At 39.9% G+C, this 23591-nt stretch overlaps 1 protein-coding gene across 8 annotated transcripts in view; it reads left to right on the plus strand.

Annotated features, from left to right (window-relative positions):
- The first annotated feature begins 303 nt into the window (after positions 1-303).
- SIPA1L1 (signal induced proliferation associated 1 like 1) overlaps positions 304-23591 on the plus strand; it is a 221415-nt gene continuing 198127 nt past the window's right edge. For 2 of the 8 annotated variants that reach the window (XM_065064464.1, XM_065064466.1), the window contains exons 1-2: positions 304-459; positions 916-1139. The gene's annotated coding sequence lies outside the window, so the exon portion shown is untranslated. Of the gene's footprint in view, positions 460-915; positions 1140-22322; positions 22427-23591 lie in introns of all 8 variants that reach the window. The other 6 variants (XM_065064462.1, XM_065064471.1, XM_065064463.1 and 3 more) reach the window with 5 other exon arrangements.

Below are 23591 nucleotides of genomic sequence, written 5' to 3' on the forward strand. Positions count from 1 at the left end.
GTCGCTGATACGAGTGACCTTGGCTCTGTACCCAGCCCACGGCTGGTTCCGTGCGCGCTGCTCCGCCCGGGGCAGACACGCACCACGGCGCCGCTGCCCGCGGCACCTCAGCGCCCCGGCTCCCGCCTCCAAACTCACAGCGACCCCGCGGGGGAGGCGGGCGGGGCGAGGGCAGCTGGAGCGGAGCGCGCCCGGCGCAGGCCGCCCGCTAGGCCGAGCGCTTGGCCGTTGCTATGGGAACGCGCGCGGGGCCGCTCGGCCCCGCCCCTCGCTGTCGGAGCGCGGGCGGCGGGGCAGCCACTCTCGCGAGAGCTGCGGCGGCGGTGGGCGGGGCCGAGCGGAGCGGAGCGGTGGAGTGAGCTCATCCCGGGCGCGGGCGGGAGCGCCGCGCAGCGCAGCAGAGCTGAGCCCGGCACAGCCGAGCGGAGCTGAGACGAGACACCGCGGCAACTTTGTTGGGTGAGTTACGAGCGGGACCGCCGAGCCGGGGCGGGCGGCGTGCTGTTCCCCTTCGTCCTGCCGCCTAGCCGGGCGCGGGGAGCCGCCGTGCCGCTCACCGAGGGGGTGTGTGGGTGGGTGTGCTCGAGGGGAGCGGCCCCCAGCCCCGGGGCGGCGCGGCCCCCTGCCCGCCAGCCGGCGCCCCGGGGCTGACGGGGGCGCGAGGAGGCGCTGGGGGCCCGACGAAAGTGGTCTGCACAGCCCCTCACCGCCGCAGCGCCCAGAGACCCGCTCCTCTGCCGGGCAGGGGGCGTCCGGCCCGTACACACCCGGGGCGGCGGGGGCCCTCCGAGCCGCTGCCTGGGGCGTCCCCCCGCCTTGCCGGCAGCCCCGGGGCGAGGGCGGGTCGGGCGCGGGTCTCTCCGGAGCGAGCCGAACCGGGTGCTGTTTTCCAGATTTGTGTCTTTTTCTCCTCAGGAAAGGCAGCCCGGAGCGGGAGCAGCGCGGGCGGGCGGGCGGCCGGAGGCGGCGGTGAGTGGCTGCCGCTCCGTTCCGCGCCGTGCCGCTCCGTGCCGCTCGGCGGCGGCTCCCGCGCTGCCCGTCCCCGGCGGAGGCGGCCGCCGCCGAGGGCGCGCTCCCCCGCGGGCCGGGAGCGGCACGCTGCCGGCGTTCCGGGCTCGATAAATAACTTCTTCGGCGCTGTAAGTTGTACTTCAGCCTCGTTTCTTTCTTGACTCTCTATGGCTAGCGGGGCGGTGTGCAGTCGTGCTGTTTTTGTTCTGAGCCGGTGCTGAGACCACGCTAATGATAACAATTAGGTAACTGGGAGGCAATGCCGGTGGGGATGTTCTGAAAGCTCAGCTCATGAAAGAGGGGGTGGAGGAACAAAGTGTTTGCGGATGGTTGATTTCTTCACTAGTAGCCTGGAAAAGTGGAAAAACAGGGAATGCCTTAAACTGACTCTTACTGAGAGGGAGGAGGAGATGTTGGTGGAGAAGCAAGGAAGGGTGGAAGAGAAATGGATAGCCTTCCTCAGCTGAGTTTGTTTTCTCTTACCCCGTTTTATGTGGCATGAAGTCTCGATATTGATGTTCTCGTGCTATATGTAAAAATAACTATTGTTTGCATTGAGTAACTCGGTTGCAACTTCAGTTTGTTTAATGAGTTCACTCATTCATGTCTGGTAAAGCAGTGATACAATATGAGAATTGCTCAACTTAATGAAGATCTCCTTGTATAACCTTGGCCACAAGATCTGCCTGCTTTAGGTGGAGGCGGCATGATTTTTACCCAAAGAAGAGTACAGGGGCATTTTTGGGATAATGTTGTTTATGAAATCGCTCTTAAAAATTTTGTGTGCAAAATTACTTTTAAAAATTTTAGCGATGATGCTTTAATGAACCCATTACTGCATGCTGAATGAAGTGCATCTGTGAGCACGGAGCCTTAGTTGGTAATACAATGCAAATTTGTTTTCAGAGTAAAGGTGTCAGATTTCATTAGGTTCCAGATCTGTATGGTTGAACCAAGATTGACGTTTTCTTTAGAAAGCAGTTCTTTCATGGTGGTGTTTTGATTGAGGTGTTTTTTTTTTTTTTACTAGTTAACTATTGGAATGAAGCATTAGTTGTCTTTTATTTAAGGCATAAACCAGTTTTGTAAAAGAGAAGAGAGTCTCTCCCCCCCTGCTTTTTGCCTGTTGTCACTGCAAGTACTAACTGGAGAGTGAGTTTGGTTGTTATTTATTTGGAAGATATTACTGGGCTAACCTCTCTTGTCCTTCAGCTGGAGTGGTGGGAGAGGCAAGTGAAAGCACTAAGATAGAAGTTTGTGGCAGTTGTAATCACAGAGATCTATAAGTTGTATTTCACTCTCTTGGCTTTCATGCCTTAAGCCATCAGATGCCACACCAGTTATTAATCCAGAAAGAGTGTGGGAACTTCAGATTTCCTTTTTTTCTTGTTTATAAAAATGCATATGTTTGATTTAGGTAAACTGAAAAAGAAAAGTTTCATGATTGAATTCTTTATGTAAATACTATGTCCCTACTTTATTAATAGGTAGCTAGGGACAGAAGATTTTTTTTTCGTTCTTTAACAGCATTTATTTATGACCAGTTGATTAAAGGAGTGCATTTAGTTGCTCAACAGTGTATTAAGAAGGTATTATTGATGCTAATAAAATGCTTAGTTTTAATGTTGCTACTTTCAGTTGTGGTTCATAGAACCACTTAGCTCATGAAGTTAGAAGCAAAATGGGATGTCAGCTCTGTTGTAGGGCTTCAAAAGTTGCTTGACTAAAAAGGTGAGCAGGTGTAGAGGTAGGCACTGTCACAGAACTCTGACAGTATGGAGCTGCAGTAAGGAATAAAAACTTAATAAATAAGCGTGTTATTAATAATCTACTTTTTCTATAATAAAATGTATGATTGTTATTTCACTTATGCATAATTGGGTAGGTTTGAAGATCTCTCCTTTCCGCCCCCCACCCCGATTCCATGTTCATCTGAAATGTTATTTTAATGTTTGGGATTAACTTGTTAGTAGCTGTTGTTTTAAAAACCATGGCCTCTTCCTCCCACCAGGTTTTCAAGGAGATTTATTTTTTTATCATGCTTATAAGCATTCTGCTGCTGCTTTGGGTGTTTTGTTCTTATGTAGCTCTTTTTGTCTTCTCAGTTTCATAAATGTGTCTCAAATACATCCTTTAAAATGTCTATTTCAGAATTATCAAGTCTGCCACTATAAACACATCTTTTATTTCTATGATAGGAGAACAAAACTTAAATTAAGAACATAAAATACTCTTAATAGTTATTTTGAATTTTAGTAAGGTCGTGTTCTTCCAGTTAAGGAGGATTATTTTGAATATACATTGGGAAAATGAGGGGTAGGTTAGTAAGAGGTTGAGGCCCATTTGAATTTCTCTTCTGTTCCTCTATCTGTCTTGTCCTATAGCATGCCATGTCTGTTCTAGAGAAGAAAAAGGAGCAGTTTTCTCTGTATCAGTAGTTTAATCCTTTCAGCAAGGGGGTTGCTGCAAGCTATGAATTTCTAGCAGCTACCGATTGGAAATCCTGAGTACCCTACTGGAGTAAAGCAGCAGACCTTCTGCCTGCATCAAAATTTCAGTCATACAAGTTGGCTTCCCTAATTCTGACATTTTTAGAGGTTTAAGTTTATTCTTGTTGACCTTAAGTGTTGGCTGTTTGGCAAACAATTTTGATTTGTTGTTTCCTTGGCTTTCTTAGCTTCAGGCAGATTCCTTTTATTCCTCAGCAGCTCCTTAATTTAAATATTTTAAAAGTCAGTAAGATATTATTCAATTATCTGTTAGTATCATTTTATATCTTTGCTTTATTTACTTAACTATTCATCTTTTAGATTTTTATTTTATTAATTTATTCTGACACCCGTTTGTTTAACTTGTTAATAAGTTATGACAGAAATACAGCAATCCTAAGTGCAGCTATTTGTTTATCAGTATAAATTTATATATTCTAGGTGAGGCTTCTGTTGGTTTGGCATGTAAAATTAATTGTATGTTAAGTATCTGTAAGTGGGGGGAAAAAATGTTGTAATGTTCTGTGTTTTGTGTTTCCATGGAGATATGACTTCAGTGACTTGATTTCAAGTATATCCCTCTAAACAGCAACTTTAAAGTAGTCTAAGCTTTATATTTCACTGAGCTCAGTTTAACATTGGAACGAAGACTCTCAATCAGAAGGTTTCAAAGTAAGATTTTATGGGCCTATGAGAGTTGAGATATTCTTTATTTAATGAAAGGCAATCAGTATTTTCTGGCAGTGGAATATTATCAGCAGTTGTTAACTGAAGGCACAGTTGTAAAACTGCAAAATGTGGCCATGGGTGAGGCTAAGTGACAATAACTTAATGATTTTGGCTAATGATCCTTAATCTTTACACAGTTGGCAGTGCAAGACTAACACAGTCTTGTCGCAGTTTTGGTTTTAGCTTTGGTAGTAGTTTTGTACTCTGAACTTTGGGAAATCCTTTAGGAGTCACAAAGGCAGTAGAATTCATTGGTTATTTGACTCTGTTTTTGGACATGAATTAGAAGATAAAGTGGTTTTACAAGCCTGGGTTTGCATGTGTAAAGCTAAATTATGTCATTGTCTTAGTCTCTTTAATTTTGACTTCTGTGGCACCAGTTTGCTGGGTGGGTTGCTTGATTTAGATTATGCCACATGTGTTGTATGCTGAGACTAAGCGTTTACAAGTCTTTGTTTTCTTTATGGAAGCATATTTCAAGGAGCACTTCATTTGAATGTGGTAACATAACACTTTTAATGATCTCAATAGTTGGTGAATTGTGTGATCTCTAACCGAGTATTTGTCAGTGTTTCAGAAGTCTGAGTGTATAAGTGGATCCTCTCTTGAAAACTTGTGTTTGATTAGTAGATCAAAATAAATCGTGACTTTGTCTATTCGTACTAGTTAATCTCGTGTCGGATGCTGTGGTTCTTGTTCCCTGCACGGCAGATGGATGGATGCCTGTTTTGAAGAGAGACATCAAGTTCCTGACAAATACATTACTGTACAGAACAACTTTTCTGAATGTGAGTTATTTAAAACCATAATACAGAGAGAAGAGTTGTTACTGGGCATAGTGGATCATGCTTAGGCCTGAGAGGCACTTTCAAATTATTTGTTGATGTTTTAATATTCTTTTGGCTTTTGTCTCAGACTCTGTAGAAAGGGAAGGGTGCGTTATTCAGATGGATGTTAAAGATTAGTGAAGTGCTTTTTAAAACCAAGTTTTGTTTCATAAGTTGTCAAAATTGAAACTACTGGCATATAGCATGCAGTTGTTTTAAAGTTGGATTGTTCTTCATTGTTCCTTATGGCTTACCTTCAGTACTTGAGAACATTTTGGTGATGTTTTTTTCAATTTTTGTGTTGATTGTTTACTTTTTGAGATAATTTTTTTTTACCTCTACTCATTTAGACCTTGGAGAGACTGGTTTTTATGCAAATGTTGAACTTGTACATAAATGTGGACTTTTATCTTAGTGAAAGCATTTCATGTTAATCCTGAAATAGTTCTTATTTTTTGCGATTGATGATGTTACAGTGGATTAAAAACCTCAGCTAGCCAAAATCAGCAGAAAGCAAGCTCTTATTCCAGCCTGCTGGAAAGCACAGGTCAGAAGTTGAGTGTAACTTGGGAAAAGTTGCCTGTTGAGTCTGCTTGGGAGACTTAGTTATATTTAAAATACTTGGCTGGCATTATTTTGTGAATTTTCACTATTTAATTTCTGGGTGGGGGGAATTGTCAAGCATCTTCCTTTGCTCTGTAGCTCACTTTGCTGCCTGTCTCTTTGCAGCGGACAGTGGGGTTCCAGGAGGTGCAAGGGCTGCTCTTGTAGCACAGCTCTGCTCTCTGAATTTCTTGAGTCACCATGCATTTTAGAACACCATCAGCTAAATTAGTTGTCTTTTGACCTTTTAATTCAAATGACAGGCTTATTGTGTGCTGATGGGATGTGAAAATGGATTAATACAGAACTTTTTGTAATAGTAGCAGATAATATCTGTCAAACAACTGCTGTGGTGGCAGAACTTTCTGTATGCCGGTTGCTCACGTCAGCAGCTCTGATAGATATCTTGCGTTTTCTTGTTGGTGGTAATACAGACAGCTCTCTTTAGAGAGTTAGATGTTTTTTAAACACCTACGTTTGTTGGTTTGACCTGAAGTTGCGTAGCCCCAAGAACATTTTGATGTTGTTCTTGCAGCTTTTTGAAATTACTGAAGTTGTATTTTTGTATTGCCTGTTTTTTTTTTTTTTTTTTGGTCCTGTAATAAGCTACTGGTCTTCATGCTCACTCAGCATGGTAACTTCATACTGTCATATAAAGTATTTGGTGCAGGTCCATGATGGCTGGTGTTTTACAAGAGAGATTAGAGTTTTCTGCTTTATAACTATTTTCCCCTTTCTTCCTGGTTCAAAGAGTGCTTCTTTCCTTCATCTGACTTCTGTATTGCTCTCTGTGTGTTTGGCTTTGTCACTTGGTCTTACACTGGCAAATAATTTGGCAGAGTAGAATTAGAGCTCTGGCTGAAGGTGGGGGTGGTGAATCTCCCAGATCAACACTGTTAATATTTCAGTAATTTTCCTTTAGATAGAATGTAGTCTGGCCTCCTAAATTGGATGTCCCTAACACAGATGTGGTTTGTTGGTTTGGATGGTGATGACCATCAAGGGCTGGGCCAGGTTTGCTGAACTTCTGGGGAGGAATTTCTAGCTTAGTTTCCTCTAGGAGGAATTCAGATTATGCAAACTGAAACCAAATGCTGGTGTAGATACAGTTCAAAGATCTTTTAAAAATAAATGCCATCCTTGTAGCATTTTTTTTTTTTTTTTTCCTCTTAATGCGAACCAGTTTTACTTTGGTGTCCAGCTCCTGTCATGTCTTCTGCTTGGTTAGCAGTGCTACCACCCATGTCACTTTGTCATGGCTTCCTAGTGCTGGCTCTCAGGTTGCAAACCTGCAGCAGGAAACCCTATTTCCTTTATCTGTGGGCCGGCAAGAAAGGAGGGTTATTTATTTTTGCACAAGAGGAAACTTGTGCTTCTTGAACACTTATATTTTGGCAGGTCCAGAGCACAAATTTGCTTTTGCTGAATAAACTGTGGCAAAAATCAGAATGTGTGGTGATTTTTTTTTTAAAAATGTTTTTCCACATTTCTGAAATGCAACATGATTTTATCTCCATGTTTAAAAGAAAAAAATACAATGGGTGATGAAACTTAAACTGTAGGCTTAAATGTGTTACTGTTACACAAAAGTCATTACATTTCTTATCTCTGAACTATTTAAAGATCTCTTTATCTTTGCGGACTAGGCTTTTCACTTTCTGAATTACCCATCTGATTTAAAAAAAAAAAAAGTTTTAAAAACTAAAATGTTTGCTACTATTTTGGGAATATTGTTGCATGTGTTAGAAGACAATATGAGACTCCTCCACCAAATAAATCTTAGAGGGCCGTCCCTGTTTCTGCTGGATGCCGTTTAGTGCTGCATAATTGGACAGAAGAAAGCTATGGCTTAACATACTCATGCCTTGAAAATAAACATCTTTATGAATTACATGATACTGGCACTGAGCTTTTACTTTGCAAATGTATTTATCAGCTTATTGCATGACTCTTAATAAACTAGTTCAGTAGACTGAACTGTATTGATTGTAACAGCATTTAAAATAAAGAGTGAAATCTGATGCCTTCCCCCAGCTTTTTAAAACAAACATTTAGAAGTGAAAAAAGATAGGACATACTTCTGTAAATCTGTCTGTGTAGTTTGTCCTTTCCTTGGATTCTTTTTTTCCCACTCTTTCCCTCCTTTTGCAGTCCTTGAAGAAGACAGTGTTGACAGAAAGTCAGTTTTAATTTCCCCCCCATTGACTTGTGCAGCATCTTGCAGGGTAGTCAGCATATTGTACTTGATGTAACTCTGGGAATTCCTGTGATGTCCCAAATCTGGTATTGTTTTTTGCATTGCCATACAGAGAGACAGTAGGAGAATTTTGCTAGGATATTTTTGTTAATATAAACAAAAGGAAAATGCTAATACAGTCTTAAAACATGCCATTCATTCGAAATTGAAAAGGCCTTTTTGGGATTTTGAGCTCTGTGGGTTTTTAGGGCATGTCTGTGCAGTGAAATGAATGGCCTTTGGGACTGGAATGCTGCCTGACACAGACACTTCCACTTTGCAATTTGAACTGTGGGAGAAGCTCTATGGAATAATTTGAGAGCCATAAGTTAATTCTTGCCTTATTGTACAATTGCCTCCCTATCTAGACGGAGCCAGGAGATCTGCAGAGCCACGTTGGTGATTTATTTTTTTTTCTTTTTGTAGTGTACTAAAATTGTCAAGGCTTTAAAAATTTTAATCCTGTACTATTGTACTTCTATTTTTTGGCAGAGGACTTTTAATGTTAATTAAAATGCTAGATGACATTTGAGAACAGAAGAGGTTATTCTGTCTCCAAACAACAGCATTAGGATGGGGTATGAATGTGCAACAGTGTGCTATATATTCCAGATTTTAATCACTTGTATATATGTAGTGTTGATGCAGTAAAGACTTTCAAATTTGTTGGTAATTTAAAGCACATCTCCAGTAAAACAAAGGTATGATAATAAGCAGTAATTAAATGTTGCAAAGAGTGTTCATCACTGTTATTTTAACAGAAGTTAAGTCATTATCTGTTGATTGCTGGCATCATTAAATCTAAATTTTTAGTATGCAAGTCAGTGCTCACATACCTGAGCAGCTCAACTGAGGTTTTTTGTTCTTGCATCATTGAAGTATCTTTTTTACGGTTGGATCTTAAGTCTAATGACTTACCTCAAACTGCCAAGAACTTTATGCCTTCCAAGGCTTAGAGTGCAAATGTTGTGAATGTGGCCTTTAATTAAGAGATACAATGTGTCTTTTCTGAAAATTGAGGCAAGAGGAGCAGTCAGTTTCATTCAGCACAATTTTGCAGTTGTGCAGAGCTGACCACATGAAAAATAAGGGTTAGGGTAGCAAGGTAGACGTTGCTTCTTGTACAAAATGCTCCGAGCTAGAAAATATCTGAAGTGCTGGGGGAAGGAGGAGACTTTTGCTGTTTCTTATTTTTTCTAAACCTGCACTTTGCTTAAAAACAAACCCAAAGCAATTTATAGTAGCTGCTAAATATTTCCAAGTATGACACAGTCAAACTTTAGGTGACAGGTTTCTTCAAGTTCTTGAGTTGGGGGGTTAAGTGATTTGGGGCTAAATAAGAGGCATCACAAACTGATAAGGAATTTGTGGATAAAATCCTAATTTCATCTTTCGGTTACACGTAATAGGAGAAGGCAATTTTAATTAACAAGGGTCAACCTTGAAGAAATAATTGATGAAACTGAGAGCTAGTGGATTGCTTACTTGTTTGGAACAGGTTGTAAGGGAAGGTAGTGTCGTGAACATTAGGGAATCTGGGGAGGGTAATAACAGTAAGAATTTTTAGGTCATTGACTATTTAGGTAGAAATAAATTGGTTCAGATAGGAGGAATTGTAAGTCATCGTAGTGTCGTTTGCTTTACCATTGTCAATTTTTCTAATGTGGAGGACTAAAAGATCTTTGGCAGAACAATGATCTTCTATTTGACATGTTGTTAAAGCATCCAGAATAAGCATGACTTAGACTTACTTTCTGATAGATAACAGTACTGAAAAAGCAGTTTTTTGTGTTTAAATATTGGAGCTGAAACTGTACGAACAAGTGAATTGTATCATATTTTTCTCCTTCTCCTGCCCTCTTTTTCCTCAGTGTTATAATTTAGAAAAGAAGGGTTCAAAGATGCCTCTGATTTTTCTAGTGTTAGAGAAGAATTGAAGATCTATTTGAAAGCAGGTGGGAGGAGAATCATTAGAACTGTATACAGATGAAGCTAAATGCTTCCAACTGTGACTGGTCTCTTAAATTTGAATCCTGCTTACCTTTGGAATGACTTGCTTTTTTTCAGTGTTGCCAGAAAAGATGTCTAGAAGGAATTCTTACTTGAAACTTAGCTACAAATTAGAACTTCATTGCTTGTGACAGATAAGTACATGAGGAGTAGCATAGACAGTCATACCTGGTTTGTGTGGTCTTTTATATTCTTTTTTTACATGGGGGAAGAAAATGGCTTGTGGAACAGTGCTGCTCTATTACAGTAGCATTTTACAGGTGGCAACAACAACTCTTGGTTCTGTGGCAGTATGTGGGTGTTACGTGCTTGCAGGTAATTTAATGTTAGCATTTAATAGTACTTTTGAAAATGAAGTAGTTGTATGCATAGTATAATGCAAAATACCCTTAATTCTTCATTATGCTATTTTCTTGTTGCTGATAAAGGAGGTACAAAAACCTTTCTATCTTAGCAGTTCAAAGCAATTCTCCTGGGCAGAAAAATTGTCTTTGTAAAGGTGGTGGGTTTTTTTTTTCTTTTTCTTTTTTTAATGCTGTGTTAGTGCTGAGTGACTTTTCTGTTTGCACTGGGTTTCTGACTTTAAAATGTTGATAGCAGTATCTGTCTTGTTTGCTGTAGCCCTTCTTTGTTATCACTTTAGTACTCAGCTGAGTTGCCAAAAGCTCTCGAAATATATGGAAGCTTCAGTTTGGTTAGCCGTTTTAGTAACGGCACCCTGGGTTGCAAAGCAATGTGTTGTGTTTATCCCTGTGTTCAAAAATTGGAATTGAAGATATAGGAAACTATTGAAGTGCCACTGCTATTCAGCTTAACACCATGTTAATTAGTGCTGGATGTCACTGAGATGAACATATGCAATATTAATAAAACTACTTGTGAAATTCAACTGCTGACGGGATCTCATTGAATAGTTTTACTGAAAAGTTGCTTGACTCTTCCCCAGAAGAAAGGTAGTTACAATGTGTCTCTTGGGAACAGATCATCTGGTCTCAGGTTGCCTCTTCTATGCAAGATGCTGAATGGTCGGAGATATGGCTGCTGGGACTGTTAAAATAGCAGTATACAGTTTTGAGACTGCTCTCTTGTCATGGCCTGTTCTTGTCTTGTGAACAAAAAACAGTTGTCCCAGTGTCATGATTACATGTGAGGGGAAGGCTGTTGCTTCTGGTAAAGTTAATATGATCTGATCGGCTCTTTTTCTGCTGATGGAAAGAAGGGGGGTGTGTGGGTAAGGTTCTGTAAATTGCTTCTACTGGTGTTGGACAGTAAAGCTGCAGGTAAAAAATTGCTTCTGCTGGTGGTAGAAGCAATTACATCTGGGGTAGAGTTTGATTTCCTTACACACCTCAGCTTAGTTTTGGACAATAATACTACCTAACTTGATCTTTAAAAAGAAGGGGGGGGGGGGGGGGGGAGTGAATCAAGCAGGATAATTACAACATTGACAATATGTAAGTATTTTATACTTATGTCTGTACTTACATGGGCTGGAAAGGGCCAGAGCCCTAATCTGATATTTTAGGCAAAATGTGGAATCATGTACATAGCTAATGTGATGCAGTGTAGTTGCATTATAATTGTGCTGTTTTGCATTGAGTGCACTCGACTTTACTCATTTATGGATACTAATGAGATTGTATTTTGATGTGACATTACAGTAATATCAGTGCCTCACATTCATTCATTAGTTTACCTCATTGACTTGGTGAAATAAGGAAATGCGGATGCCCTTGAGCAAGTTGTTTTAATACATGCATGAGAAATCTGTAATAATGTTCAGAGCAGAAGCTGCCTTGGGCTTTAGATTTCATCTTTGTATGGACAAATATATTCATAACTAGCTGTGAAGCTGTACTGGAGACTCTTGAGCCAGCTCTGAGGAATCTAGGGACTTTGTCTGCACTTGTCTGCAGCCTGTTTTCTGCTCTGAAGAGGGGCTCTGCATGGCTGAAACCCCTCCTGTTTGCTGGGAACAGCCCTTAGTCCTGTGCAATCTCCTGTACATCAATGTCTATTAATAAACTTGAAGAAAACCATGCTGGAACATGTGGTAACAGTTTACTGGTATGGACACTTGTGGGTTAGTGCTCAAACCTGTGCACTGGCCTTACCTGATTTATTGTTATAGCTTTAGCTCACAGTGCCTATGTGGCTTAATGCAACACTGCTGAGTTGGTGGCTTGCATCCGCATGGCATTTACTAGCAGTGGCACAGCGTTGCGTATGAACTGACCAGCACAATGCTGTCCCCGAGCTCAATAAGCCCTGCTGAAGGGGGAGGCTAATGTGGCTCTTGCATTTCTGGCTCTGGTGTTAGGCCAGCGGGTTTAGCTTAAAGGTCGGAAGATCAGTGTTGCCAATGTAATAGCTGGCGTGCTACAAATAAAGTAATACTGGAATAGATTGCTTTTCATTTTAATTGCCTGTGAAATGTCCCTGTCTTAGTGAACTCTTACACATCTTGACTTCTAGGAATAGCGAATGAGATCGTCTATAAAACTACAAAAAGAATAAAATGAACTGCACACTAAAAGAGTAAATGAAATGTGTAGAAATTGTCAATTCTGAGGCCATTAAAATATAGGTAAAGTATTCCTTTATATCTGGATTAATATCTGGTGTGGGCTCTCAAATTGTTGTCAGGAAGAATTGTGTTCAACAGTTACATGTGAAGTACTGCCTGGCTGTACCGCAGAGAATGTCTGTACTGATGCTGTGCTTTCTGAGAGTCAGCCAATGTGCCTCATGTTGTCACTCCTGCAGGTTTTCCATTTGAGTTTTCGTGTAGTTCTAGCAAATGTGTGGATAGTGTTCTTTAGCTCAAAGCTAGCTCAAGTATCTGTGCTGCACGGCAGTCACTGCTGGGATTGCACAGTCTCTGTATCCTGGATTTCTGATAACAGATTTGAGGCAGGATTGCCCTCCAAGTTATTGGTTTTCTGTAGAAATTAACTTGTGTGGTTATGCTCTGTGCATGCCTGCCTGTTTGCTTTTTTCCTCTCCAACACTTCTTCCTTCTCCCCAGTCTCCTAAATATTTTGAATTCAAAGGCTGTTGTTCTAGCCCCTTATGCACACCTGAGGTCCAACAGGTTTTGTATGAAAGGACTGAGTGAGACTGAGCCAGTGGTGACAAGAGATGCAGCATGCACAAAGGTCTTGTTAGTCGCCAAAGAAGCTGTGTGGTAAACATAGTTGTGTGGGAGATAACCAGATTTGGTAGCTCCAGCTGAAGTAAGTATGACAGAAAGACTTGAAAGTACCAAGCTTTGTTATAATAGCTCATGCATAGACTTCTGTCAGGTCTTCCTTCCAAAAAATGAAGTGCTAATGATGAAATGCTGTGGGGAGCTTGAAGTGAAATCTGTATTAAAACTGCTTAATAGTTTTGACAGTTAAGTGTCCTGTGAGGGCTTTTTTTCCCCTTCTCTCCAGAATTGTTCACAGTACTATGTGAATAGCTTTTGTGTTGTGTGTGTGTTGATGTTTTTCTTCAGCCCCTTATGTAGCTGTTATTGATGAAAAATGGAACATTGGTTACCAGTAGCTTTCTCATACCAGCTTTTTTCGAGAATAATCATATCCAGGTGCTACTGAGATGTATGAGTGTTTTAAGGCCAGGCTCATCCTGCAGACATCCATCAGAGCAGCACAAACACAAATGGGATCCTGTTCTCTCACAGTCCTACCAATTCACTGTCTCCAGATGCTCCTGGCTTCCTTGCAGATGACTGGTGTTTACTGGCAAGTTACTTTAAGGCTTTGTTGAAAGGAGGTGATGTGATGGGTGTGAAAGATTTTTTTTTTTTTTTTTTTTTTTTGTTCTTGCTTTTGCTTGTCTGACCAGCTAAAACTTTGGCGTTTTTCTTGTCCAGATTCTTTCTGTTCTGTTTGAGAAGCCAAGCAGGTTGATTTGGTACCTAGTCAAGGGATTCAGAGACTAATTGTTCTGGTCTCTGGGAGACCATCCAAAGAGGACAACTGGACTCTGGGGAAAGATTTTTATCTTCTGCACTTGCAACACTTTTGAGTGTTGGACAATAAGGCTGCAGGTAAAGCAGGGTTTATAATGATTTTTTTTAAAACTTGGGATTGATTACAAGGTAGGTTTGCAATGTGAGATATGTCCCTTTTTAGGGCGGCAAAACAAAGTGTTTATGTATATCAGAGAGGGGAAGTGTTTAAATAAGCTATGTATTGACCTAAGTTGGCTGTGACAGCAGCACCATGTGAAGCAGTAAGGGGGCCAGACTCCTCTCCTTGCCGTTCAGCCCTCCATTTCATCCTCTTGATCTCAGCAGCTGCCGTAGGATGTGCAGTCTGGGCTCAGTAAGCTGTCATTGCTCCTGAGAGCAGAGATCTTTGATCCCTATTTTCTTAAAGAGTCAAGGATTATACTAGTCTCTTCAGTTACACTGACTATTTGAAAGGCTTAATACTAGACCATGAGGATTCATGTATTCTCTAGGATAATAACTTTTTTCATTTTTTGGGGTGCCCTGTTAACACAGATTTGCAGTTTAGGTGACAGTAGTCTGTCAAAAAGAATGAACCTTTTTTAGCCATTCAGTGTCAATCAGCACTGGAGTGTTGGGCTGTAGAGCTGCTGCAACACATCGCAGTTTTAACTTTCCTCTTTGTAAAAGGAGGAGAGAAAAATACTGCAGAATACTGTTAGTTGGTGGGAAGAGTATGTAATAACATATCCAAACTTATCTTAACCTTACAAAGTTAGAACATTGGTTTAACAGTGCTACAAGCAGGGCTTTAGGACTCCCAATACTGGATAAAAAGTAAAGTGGTCATATGTAAAGTATTAATCTCATAAAATTTTTGTTTGCTTTAATTGAAGCAAAAATAAAATGCATATCAGGTTGCAGCGTGACTTATTTGCATTAGGCGTTTTAGACCACTGTGATTTTATACTGGATTAGATAATAAGCACTTTCCTGCCACTGATACCAATTTGGTATCATGTTCTGGCACACTTGAAAAAAGTCTCATTTGGCTCAAACTTACCCTGGTCAGTGATGTGGTACTGCAGAGATTTGCTGTTAATGGTTGTGAAACCACCACTTCATCTTCTCTAAATTCCTGACAAATTTATCTCTAGAAATGGTTGAGAAACTTTACTTTGTTTTTTCTTTTTTTTTTTTTTTTTATTTGTAACTAGTAAGTGACTTCAAATACTGTTTGTTTTTATTCAGTGTTTGAATGATTAAAGAAGTGATGCTCTTTGCGTGCACTGTACAACCACTATTGCCTGGATTGTGGAAGGATGCTTTTAGATGTGGTAAACACTAATCTTCATTACGTTTATCTTCATTTTGTTCATTACCTATTCTTAATGTTATGCCAAAAACAAAGCCTGTTTCTAGTTTGTAAAAGGAGGGCAAGAAAAAAGTCCTAGTGAAGCAGATTGTTTCTTGAATTCTTTTAAATTTCCTTGATAGATGTAAAACCACGAATCTTTTATCTGGAGAATGTTTTTTTTTAAAAAAGGGGCCATTACACGAAAAGCTTTTAATGGGATCATAAATGTTCAATTTGGATGTCTTATTAGACATGGCTTTGAAATGGAATCTTCTTCGGAAGGCATTTACATATTCAAAGTTCTCAGTAATTGACCTGAATATACTAGGAGCTGCTATTTATGTTTCGAGACACGAATTGGTCTTATCTTTCAAAGTCTTTTGACCTTTCTTTGGAAAAAGGGGGAACAATCTGCTAAGGGTTGTGACTAAGTGTATTTTTTTTCCATACTCAAAAAATTCCAATAGGACATTTTCCAACAGAAGAGGAGATACTGAGGTTTGTATGTAGTGTCATGGGTGCTACAGAATGTGTCTGAATCTCCAGTGTCAAAAAGTGCAAGGTGAGGGGATTTATCTGTTGTTGTAGCGGTGGGAAAGTTTTGACAAAATGTTTAAGGACATGGCTTTAGATTTAATTTTTAATTTATTTTGATCTATGGCAGGTTTTAAAAATTTCCAATTATTTTCATAGGCATTGCATTTAAATTTTATCTTTAAAAGAAAAATATAAATCCTCAGTAGCATTTATCAGTAATGTTTAGAAAAAGGGAGAAATACTTGTTTCCTTCAGTGTTTTTTCGTGTGCAATGAAACAGAGGTGTGTTCTATTTACATCTTCTACAAGCTGAGGAGTTTTCGCTTGGCTTGATTATTGGATTTCAGTAACTTAAATTTATGATCAAGTCTAGAGGCATAAAACATACACAAAATATGATGCAAGTTTACCTCAGATTCTGCAGATTGATGTGTGTGTACAGACTCTCCCATTTTTCTGGAGGCCGATCTTCACTGGCTCTGCAGACGTAGTCACCTCAGCAGTTCTGGGTTGTTATGTGGCGGGAACCTCTGGAGATCCTCTAGTCCAACTGCGCTGCTCAAAGCTGGGTCAGCCAGAGCAGCTTCCTTGGGACACTGGCCAGCTGGGCTCTGTACATCTCCGGGGCTGCAAACTCCACAGTCTGAGTGAGCTGTTTCAGTGTTTAGTCACCTTTAAAGTATTTTTCTTTTAATGTTTACAGGATATTTCTGGTGTTTAACCTGTTGCAGTTGTTCAGTATTTCTGAACACTGCTTCAGCACGGTGCCTGTGAAGGGAAAAGATTCTCCAGGATACTATTCAGAAATTGTTTCATTGTTTGATTTCTATTATTTTTCTGTTTGTGAGCCACATAACAATGCCAAGCTAGTGCTGTTCTTTGGGTCTCTCAGTTAGATAAGCAACAGAATGATAAATTCACTTTTTGATCTACTAGTCTGATACAGCTCTTATCTAATATGTTAGGCTTTCTGAAAAGCTTTTAAGGAATGTCATCTATATCATTGGTGTTCTGCTGGCCTGTAGAAGCAGGTGACATAGTCCTTCTGCAGGTGTGCACAGAAATGTCCAGTCTTTCTGTGGAAGGTTGACACACACATGCTCTAGATCTGAACCTTGCATTTAAAGGGTGTTGATGCACACATGTGAGTCAGTCTCCTAGAGGTCTGTGTGGTGGTGTTTGTTGTTTTTTTTGGTTTTGTTTGTTTTTTCTCCTGAAGATGCAGGGTCTTTTTTTCCCTCATGAAAATGGTGGAAAAATGCATAGCAGACAGTTTATTGCTTTATCTCTGTACCTCCCCAAAAGCTCAGTATTGTAGTCTGAACTGTACTTTTTCAGGGAAAGTGATATTTTGTGTGCCTTGCTGTTAATTTTTCTGTTGACCCCACTTCTAATTGTAACTAAAGCATAGCTCGCATTTTAGGTGATGGTGGTTTTGTATCAAATAGGATGCTGCACAGCTGGTTTTAAAAACCTTTCTCTTTCCATGCAGTCAGTAATTTCTAGATATCTTGCTTTGCACTGTAGCAATTCAATAACTTCAGTAGTCAGAAAGCAGCATCATAATTGGGATGAACATTTTGATGGGCAGTCTCAGAGCTGTAGCTGATTTAGGCTGAAAGGGACCTCTGGAGATTGTCTGGTCTAACCCCTCATGCTCAAAGCATGAGCAATGTAAATCAAAGGTGTACAGTGGTAGTGAGTGCAGCTTAATCTTCGCTATATTCTTCCTTTAGGTAGATGTAGAAAGCAAGGTGATCATCCAAACATTTTGCAGAGTAACAAACCCAGGTGTCTCAGCCTGTCCTTGTTCCTCACACCCTTCAGCCCCCTAATCGCTCGCTGGTCTCTTTTCGCTGAACTTGCTTTGATGCGTCTTGCAGATACTGGGCAGCGTAGAGCTGGACACACTGGTTCAGCTGAGCTCTCGCTGAAGCTGAGGAAAAGTGTCTCTCGCTGGGTTTAGGCACAGTGCTGACAAGCTCTGCAATGCAAATACTGTAACTTAATCTTCCCTACAGCTTGAGATGGTGTATTTTCAGAAATGTCTATTTTTATTCTTAGAGTCATGAGGAGCCTTTGACTGAATAATTTTTTACCATATCAGTGTTTCCAGAAAGGATTATTTACATTATTTGGCTTGAAATAGATGTTCTAATTTGTAGCCAAACTTGTTTCATGCAGCTGCAAATTTAATCAATATATTTCTCTGCTCTTTGAAGTTGTGTTTTTTTTTTTTTCTACATTGAACGGGGTAATCACACATCATTTTAGTTATTTTGCTGTGTGTGGCATGATATATTGGTTTATATTGTATCTCTTCAAGCCAGACATCAAACAAACCATCCTTGTTGTCTGACTTTGAGTGGAAAAAGTAGTTTTCTGCTTGCTTTATTCTTTCTGTCGGCTTCCAATTTATAAATTACTGTTTGTTTATTTGATCTGCGTGCAGGGATGCACTTTGTACAATATTTTAATGTGTCATCGTTAAAATCAATAGAAGTCATGGCAGAATGAATGTCTGTGGGAGAAATCTGAAAGTGGGCATTCTCAAAAACACGGAGTATGGGAACAAAGCAGTGTTGGGAACAGTGAAGCGACAGCATGTGTGTTTTTGTCCAGGGTTGATCAATCTTCCACGTGAACCAGTGAGAGAAGACACTTGGTCCTTGCCACTTATGTCTTTTACCAAATTGCTTGTGACATCCTGCAGGCTGCACGGCACTGCCAGAGCAGGAGCTGGGCGTGACACAAGCTGTCCTGGTGTGTAGTCCGGGTCACACGGAATTCAGAATCCAACCCTTGAGTTGGGTTCAGGCCTCTCCTATGCTAATGTTTTCAGTCATATGACTTTGATTTTGGCCAAACACTAACTTTAGCTAAAACGTGCAGGGACCCGCACAACATTATTTTTTTTGGCAACTGCAGCACTTGTGCCACGGGCTGTAAGCAGCTTGGATCACTAGCTTTGTTTTTTAGATACCACGTGGTGTTTCAGGACGTAAACAGAGTATGCAAGCTGATTTGTCCTTGTCACAGCTGTCTTGCCTTTCACCTCATGGGAGAAGATTTATCAGGCATAATTATGTCTAATTGAGCCACTCTTGCTATCTTGCCAGTGTTACTTTTTTTTTCTGTTAATTTGATCGGGGGGACACAGATGAGATAAAAATGTAAACAGTGCTTATTTGAATGGCTTCATGCTTCTTGGATTATTTAATTGATTCTTTTAATCTGCCATGAAATTATGTGGGTTGTCATGTGGAGTGTCAACTAACTTCAGTTTTCTACCTCTTACAGTTTTACTCCCATGAGGAAGGCTTATTCTTTTATCACTAGTACAGGACAAACATATTTTTGTAATGCACCTGCAGCCTGCTTTCTGCAGTCATGAGTATGGGCTTTCTGAACTACAATTTGTCCTTTAAAACAACTTGTAAAAGTGTGCACTGTTCATGAGAGACTGGTCTGTGTTAAAACTGCAGTGAAAGGCTTGTCCAAGACGTATTTTTAAACTGTCAGAGGAGTGTATGTCTGTCTTAGTTTTCTTTCATATCAGCTCCAGGTGAACATTGACTGCCCGCTCATTGTCCCCCTGCCTTTTGCTTTTTTCATGTCACCAAGAAAAAAGCACACCTGCAGTGTTCATGGTTACAAACTTCTTAAAGTTTGAAACTATTAAATGCATTTTTTTACTGAAACTTCACTGTTCAGGAGCTTTTAAAATAACACTAAAGGCTTATCAGCTAAGATGTTAATATAGCTAATGGTGGTGCTTTCTGTTTCGTTTTAATAGATTTCAATTTTGTTGCTTAGATTCCGAACCTCAATTTTGAAATAATCTTTATAGTAGATTTGGGTTTACTGAAGCTCAGTAAACTTGTAGCAAACTACATTTTGGTTTATACTTGTAATTCACAGAATTGCAGAATGGTTTGGGTTGGAAAGGACCTCTAGAGATCAGCTAGTCTGAAAGCAATGCTGCATTTTAGGGTGGGGAGTCTCTGACTTCATTTATATGAAATACGGGTGGCTTTTGTATGGGAAGCTGTAAAGGTGTTATTGTTTCTGGGTGAAGGTCTGGATATCCTGAAATACAAATAGTATTTGTATTTTGAGGACTCAGTGATCAAGACGTGAAAATAAGAGGAAAGGGAAATAAGACTTGTTATTTCAGATTTGAGTTTCCTTATGTTTGAACTGTTCTGTATGTGGAATTGTTTATAGGGTGGAAAAGCTGAAGAACACTGCAGTATTATAAACGTGAATTCATTTTTCTTTCTGTGCCACTAAGTGTAGTATTAAATGGTTGTTCTTGTTAAAACTGGATATTCTTAGTGGCAAAATATTAGAATGTCTAGAAATATGACTTGGAGCCTAAGCCAATCTGTAGTTGGAGAGGGAGGTTTGCATATGTGTGGCAATTATTCTAAAACTGTGTTCTGTCATTGTTTTCTTCTGGGACAGTGCTCTACACCAGATAAACATTTAGTATATATTTTGACTGGAACATGTGAATTATGCAGTTGGCTTGTTTTTGCTTTTGAAGATCTTGCTGGCTGTACTTGCATTTCAGTATATACCAAATGCAGGTTTAGTTATAGAAACTAAACCTGCTTTAAAGCAACTGCAGCCAAGGTGAATGCAGGCCTGTTTCTCTTCAGTCCCTGGCTTCCCAACTGGGGCATTCTGAGAAATAATCTAGCAACTGTAAATTTGTTCTTGTTTTTGGTTTCCACACCCACAAATAATATGAAATACCACCCAACCTCCCAAAAGCTGCCAGGAAAAAGTCAGTTCCTGGTTAAAATACCTCTTCTCTCTTGGCAATCATACGGTGTGGGAGAGCTGCACTTCCCATGCTGGTGTGCTTGTAGAGGGTCTGCCCTGGCAGCTCCTGCAATGCTCTTATCAGGGAGCGTCTGGGGAACGGGGGCTATTGGGCTGTGATCTGCATTTCACAAAAGTAATGGGTCAGCCTGGAGGGAACTGAATGCCTTCCTCGTATGTCACGTATGAAACTGTAAGGGATGCCTATTTTTAAAGTTTCTTACACTTGGTTCATAAATTTGTATTCTTAGTTGCTTGTGACTTCATCAGATTGATGTAAAATTGCTTGAGCAAACAAGAGTACGGGTTTAGTGCTGAGGAGCAGAAGTCAACAGTGCGGCACTGGTGTTGTTTTGCAAAGGCAACATGAGGTTCTGTGGCAGGTAGTCAGCATTGCTAGTGCATTTTATTTTCTTTTTTAAGCTGATGCTTTTGAGATGTTGTGTAAGAATTGGTTCAATTTAATGAGTTTGATCCTTCGTTTGACAAGTCTGTCTTTCCATTTTCACGGTGGGAGAAAACATGATACAGACTGCTAGCTTGTTTAGTGTTGATTTTCATGTGTTTTAGTAGATAAAAAGGAGAATGTTCTTAAAAGCCAAATTCCACTTTGCATGAGTGCACCCATACTAAGTGAGTATATCAAACAGTAATTAATGGAACCATTGGCTAATGAACACTGGAAGAGGAGGTAAGTTAATGGGCAGGAGGGATGTGCTGCTATTGAACTCTAGACCTGTACCAGGATGTCTTTTGGCTGAGAGCCTTTAAGAAAAATATGCTACTAATTTGGCATACAGCTTTACAGCGTGACTGTGCTGATCAGTGCATCTCCTGAAAGATAGACCGTAACTCCAACCTGCAAAAAGAAGTAAAAACTGATATTAGAATATGCTTTCCAGGTACAATCACATTTCCATATTTTTAAATGTAGGCTAGTAATAAACATTAATGCTTGTAATTTTTGCACTTAATTGTGATAATGACTTTCAGTTAAATTGTATGCCAGAAACTTCTTGGCTGTATAAATTTTCTGGGACATAAACATTTCATTTTTAGAACTTACTCAAATGCAGTTCTTGGCATGTGTAAAGTAAGAAGGAAACAGAGTTACAAAACTTAAAGTAGCTTTGTAGAGCTAAGGCTACAGCCATACTACTGCTGAGAGAGTTTGGTAAAGGTCATCTTAAGTAATCAGAGGAAGATTAATTATGGGGGAAAAAGAACCCACCAAGCTTGTTATGACTGGTTATTTCTGCTAATAAACATATGGATCTGGCAAGTTTTCCAGTCTTCAGATTTCTATTCCTTTAGCAGAACTAAGTGGTTCAGAGCTGTGTTGCTCCTCTGCTTGTTTAAGTTACCGCTGTGGGATGTGAATGGGTGATGTTTTCAGCAGTTAAGTGTTCAAACTGATGGTTCAGCTAAAGGATGATCTTTCCAAAAGGGCTTTTTTGTTTTGAACAAATTGCACAAATTGATTCCTTTTGTATACCTAAAGGAATATTGAAGCATATGGTGCATCCATAATTGAACTTGCCATGTAGTCTTAGTTTATAACTTGGCTCTGTGAATTGCTTATATGGTTACAACTGTGATTAAATTTTTTCTTGATAAAGCTTTTACAAAAGAAGAGAACACATATAGAATATTTACTTTGGAAGAAGGTATTTTTGTGTGTGTGTCATGATGCTGTTGCCATAAAATCAAATCTCCAACTTTTCATATGTTTTAGGAGAAAACTGTTCTTTGGACTTGACCAGATAGTAACTCTGACAGGAATGAAAATAGGAAGATTTTTTTTGAACCTACAACTATCTAAAGGAGTTGATGAGCAGGGTAAGAATTCACTTATCTTGCATAAAGCTTACTTTTGCAGATATCTGGCTAGTGTAAAATAGAAGGTGCTGCTTCCTGCCGTGTAAGTGGAAGGAACAAAGGAAATTATGAAGAGTAAAGACTGCAGTCAAATTCAGTCTTTCTCCATTCTAGCATAAGGCAAAATCGTTGTTCTAAATAGTTAAACCTGGAAATTGTATTGGCAGACATGAAGGGCTTTCCACAGTACAGATATGTGGTGGCAGAACACTAAGGTGGATGAGGGCAAAAAGGTGAATTTTTTGCTGTCTGTTCATTTTGAAATGTAAGAATAAAGGGAAGTGCCATATTGGTTATGAAACCTGAGGGAAGCAGCACATTTTTTAGTATATTTAATATATGGAGGTCATGACTATTACTGAGAAATAACTTCAGGGTTGCTTCCGGTTTGAAATGTTGCAAAATGCATTTCATTTGAATTTGAAAAGGTTTTTTTTTCCTCTCGGATATTGAAGTTTTGCCTGATAAATTTTTGGCACAGAGTAGAAAGCTCACATTGTGAAGAAACTTGAACAAAAGCGGGCTGGGAATTAAACTATCTATTACTTTTGAAGATTTATTCCACAGTGTATAGCTAAACCATATCTGGATTTTTCTGTTATTTTGCTTCTTTAAGTTCATAGTCGTAGGTGATTCATCACAACAGTTTCTGACCTTTCATTCTTGTGGCCTCTGTTAATGGACTCAAAAGTAGAATGACTTTTTAAAAAATGGTAGGAATTAAGAAGGGTCTTGATGGCCAGGGAAGACCATTCTGTGGCAAAATGGACTTTACTAGTGCAGTGACTTTACACTTTTAAGCTCTTTGACTGCTACCAAAGAAAATGTAATTCCTGCAATGTAGTGCTAACATGGATTTGGCTTATTTTTTTTAAAAATGTGGAGCATTTCTGTGTTTGACATGATGGAGCAGCAGAAACTATTTTGCCTGTGTGCAGGTGGATTTTTTTCATGTTTTCTGAAACAAGGACAGCTGAGGGAGGAGTAAAGGTGCTGTTAACATACACTGTGGTGTTACAGATAAGCTAACAATAGTTTAGGTTGTCTTTGCTCCTTGTAGATTAGAAGATTATTGAAAATGCTACGTTTTTCTTTAGTGCCTTCTTCTGAGGAGTACTTAGGAAAG

Source organism: Columba livia, chromosome 5 (assembly GCF_036013475.1).
Source record: "Columba livia isolate bColLiv1 breed racing homer chromosome 5, bColLiv1.pat.W.v2, whole genome shotgun sequence".
Lineage (NCBI taxonomy): Eukaryota > Metazoa > Chordata > Aves > Columbiformes > Columbidae > Columba > Columba livia.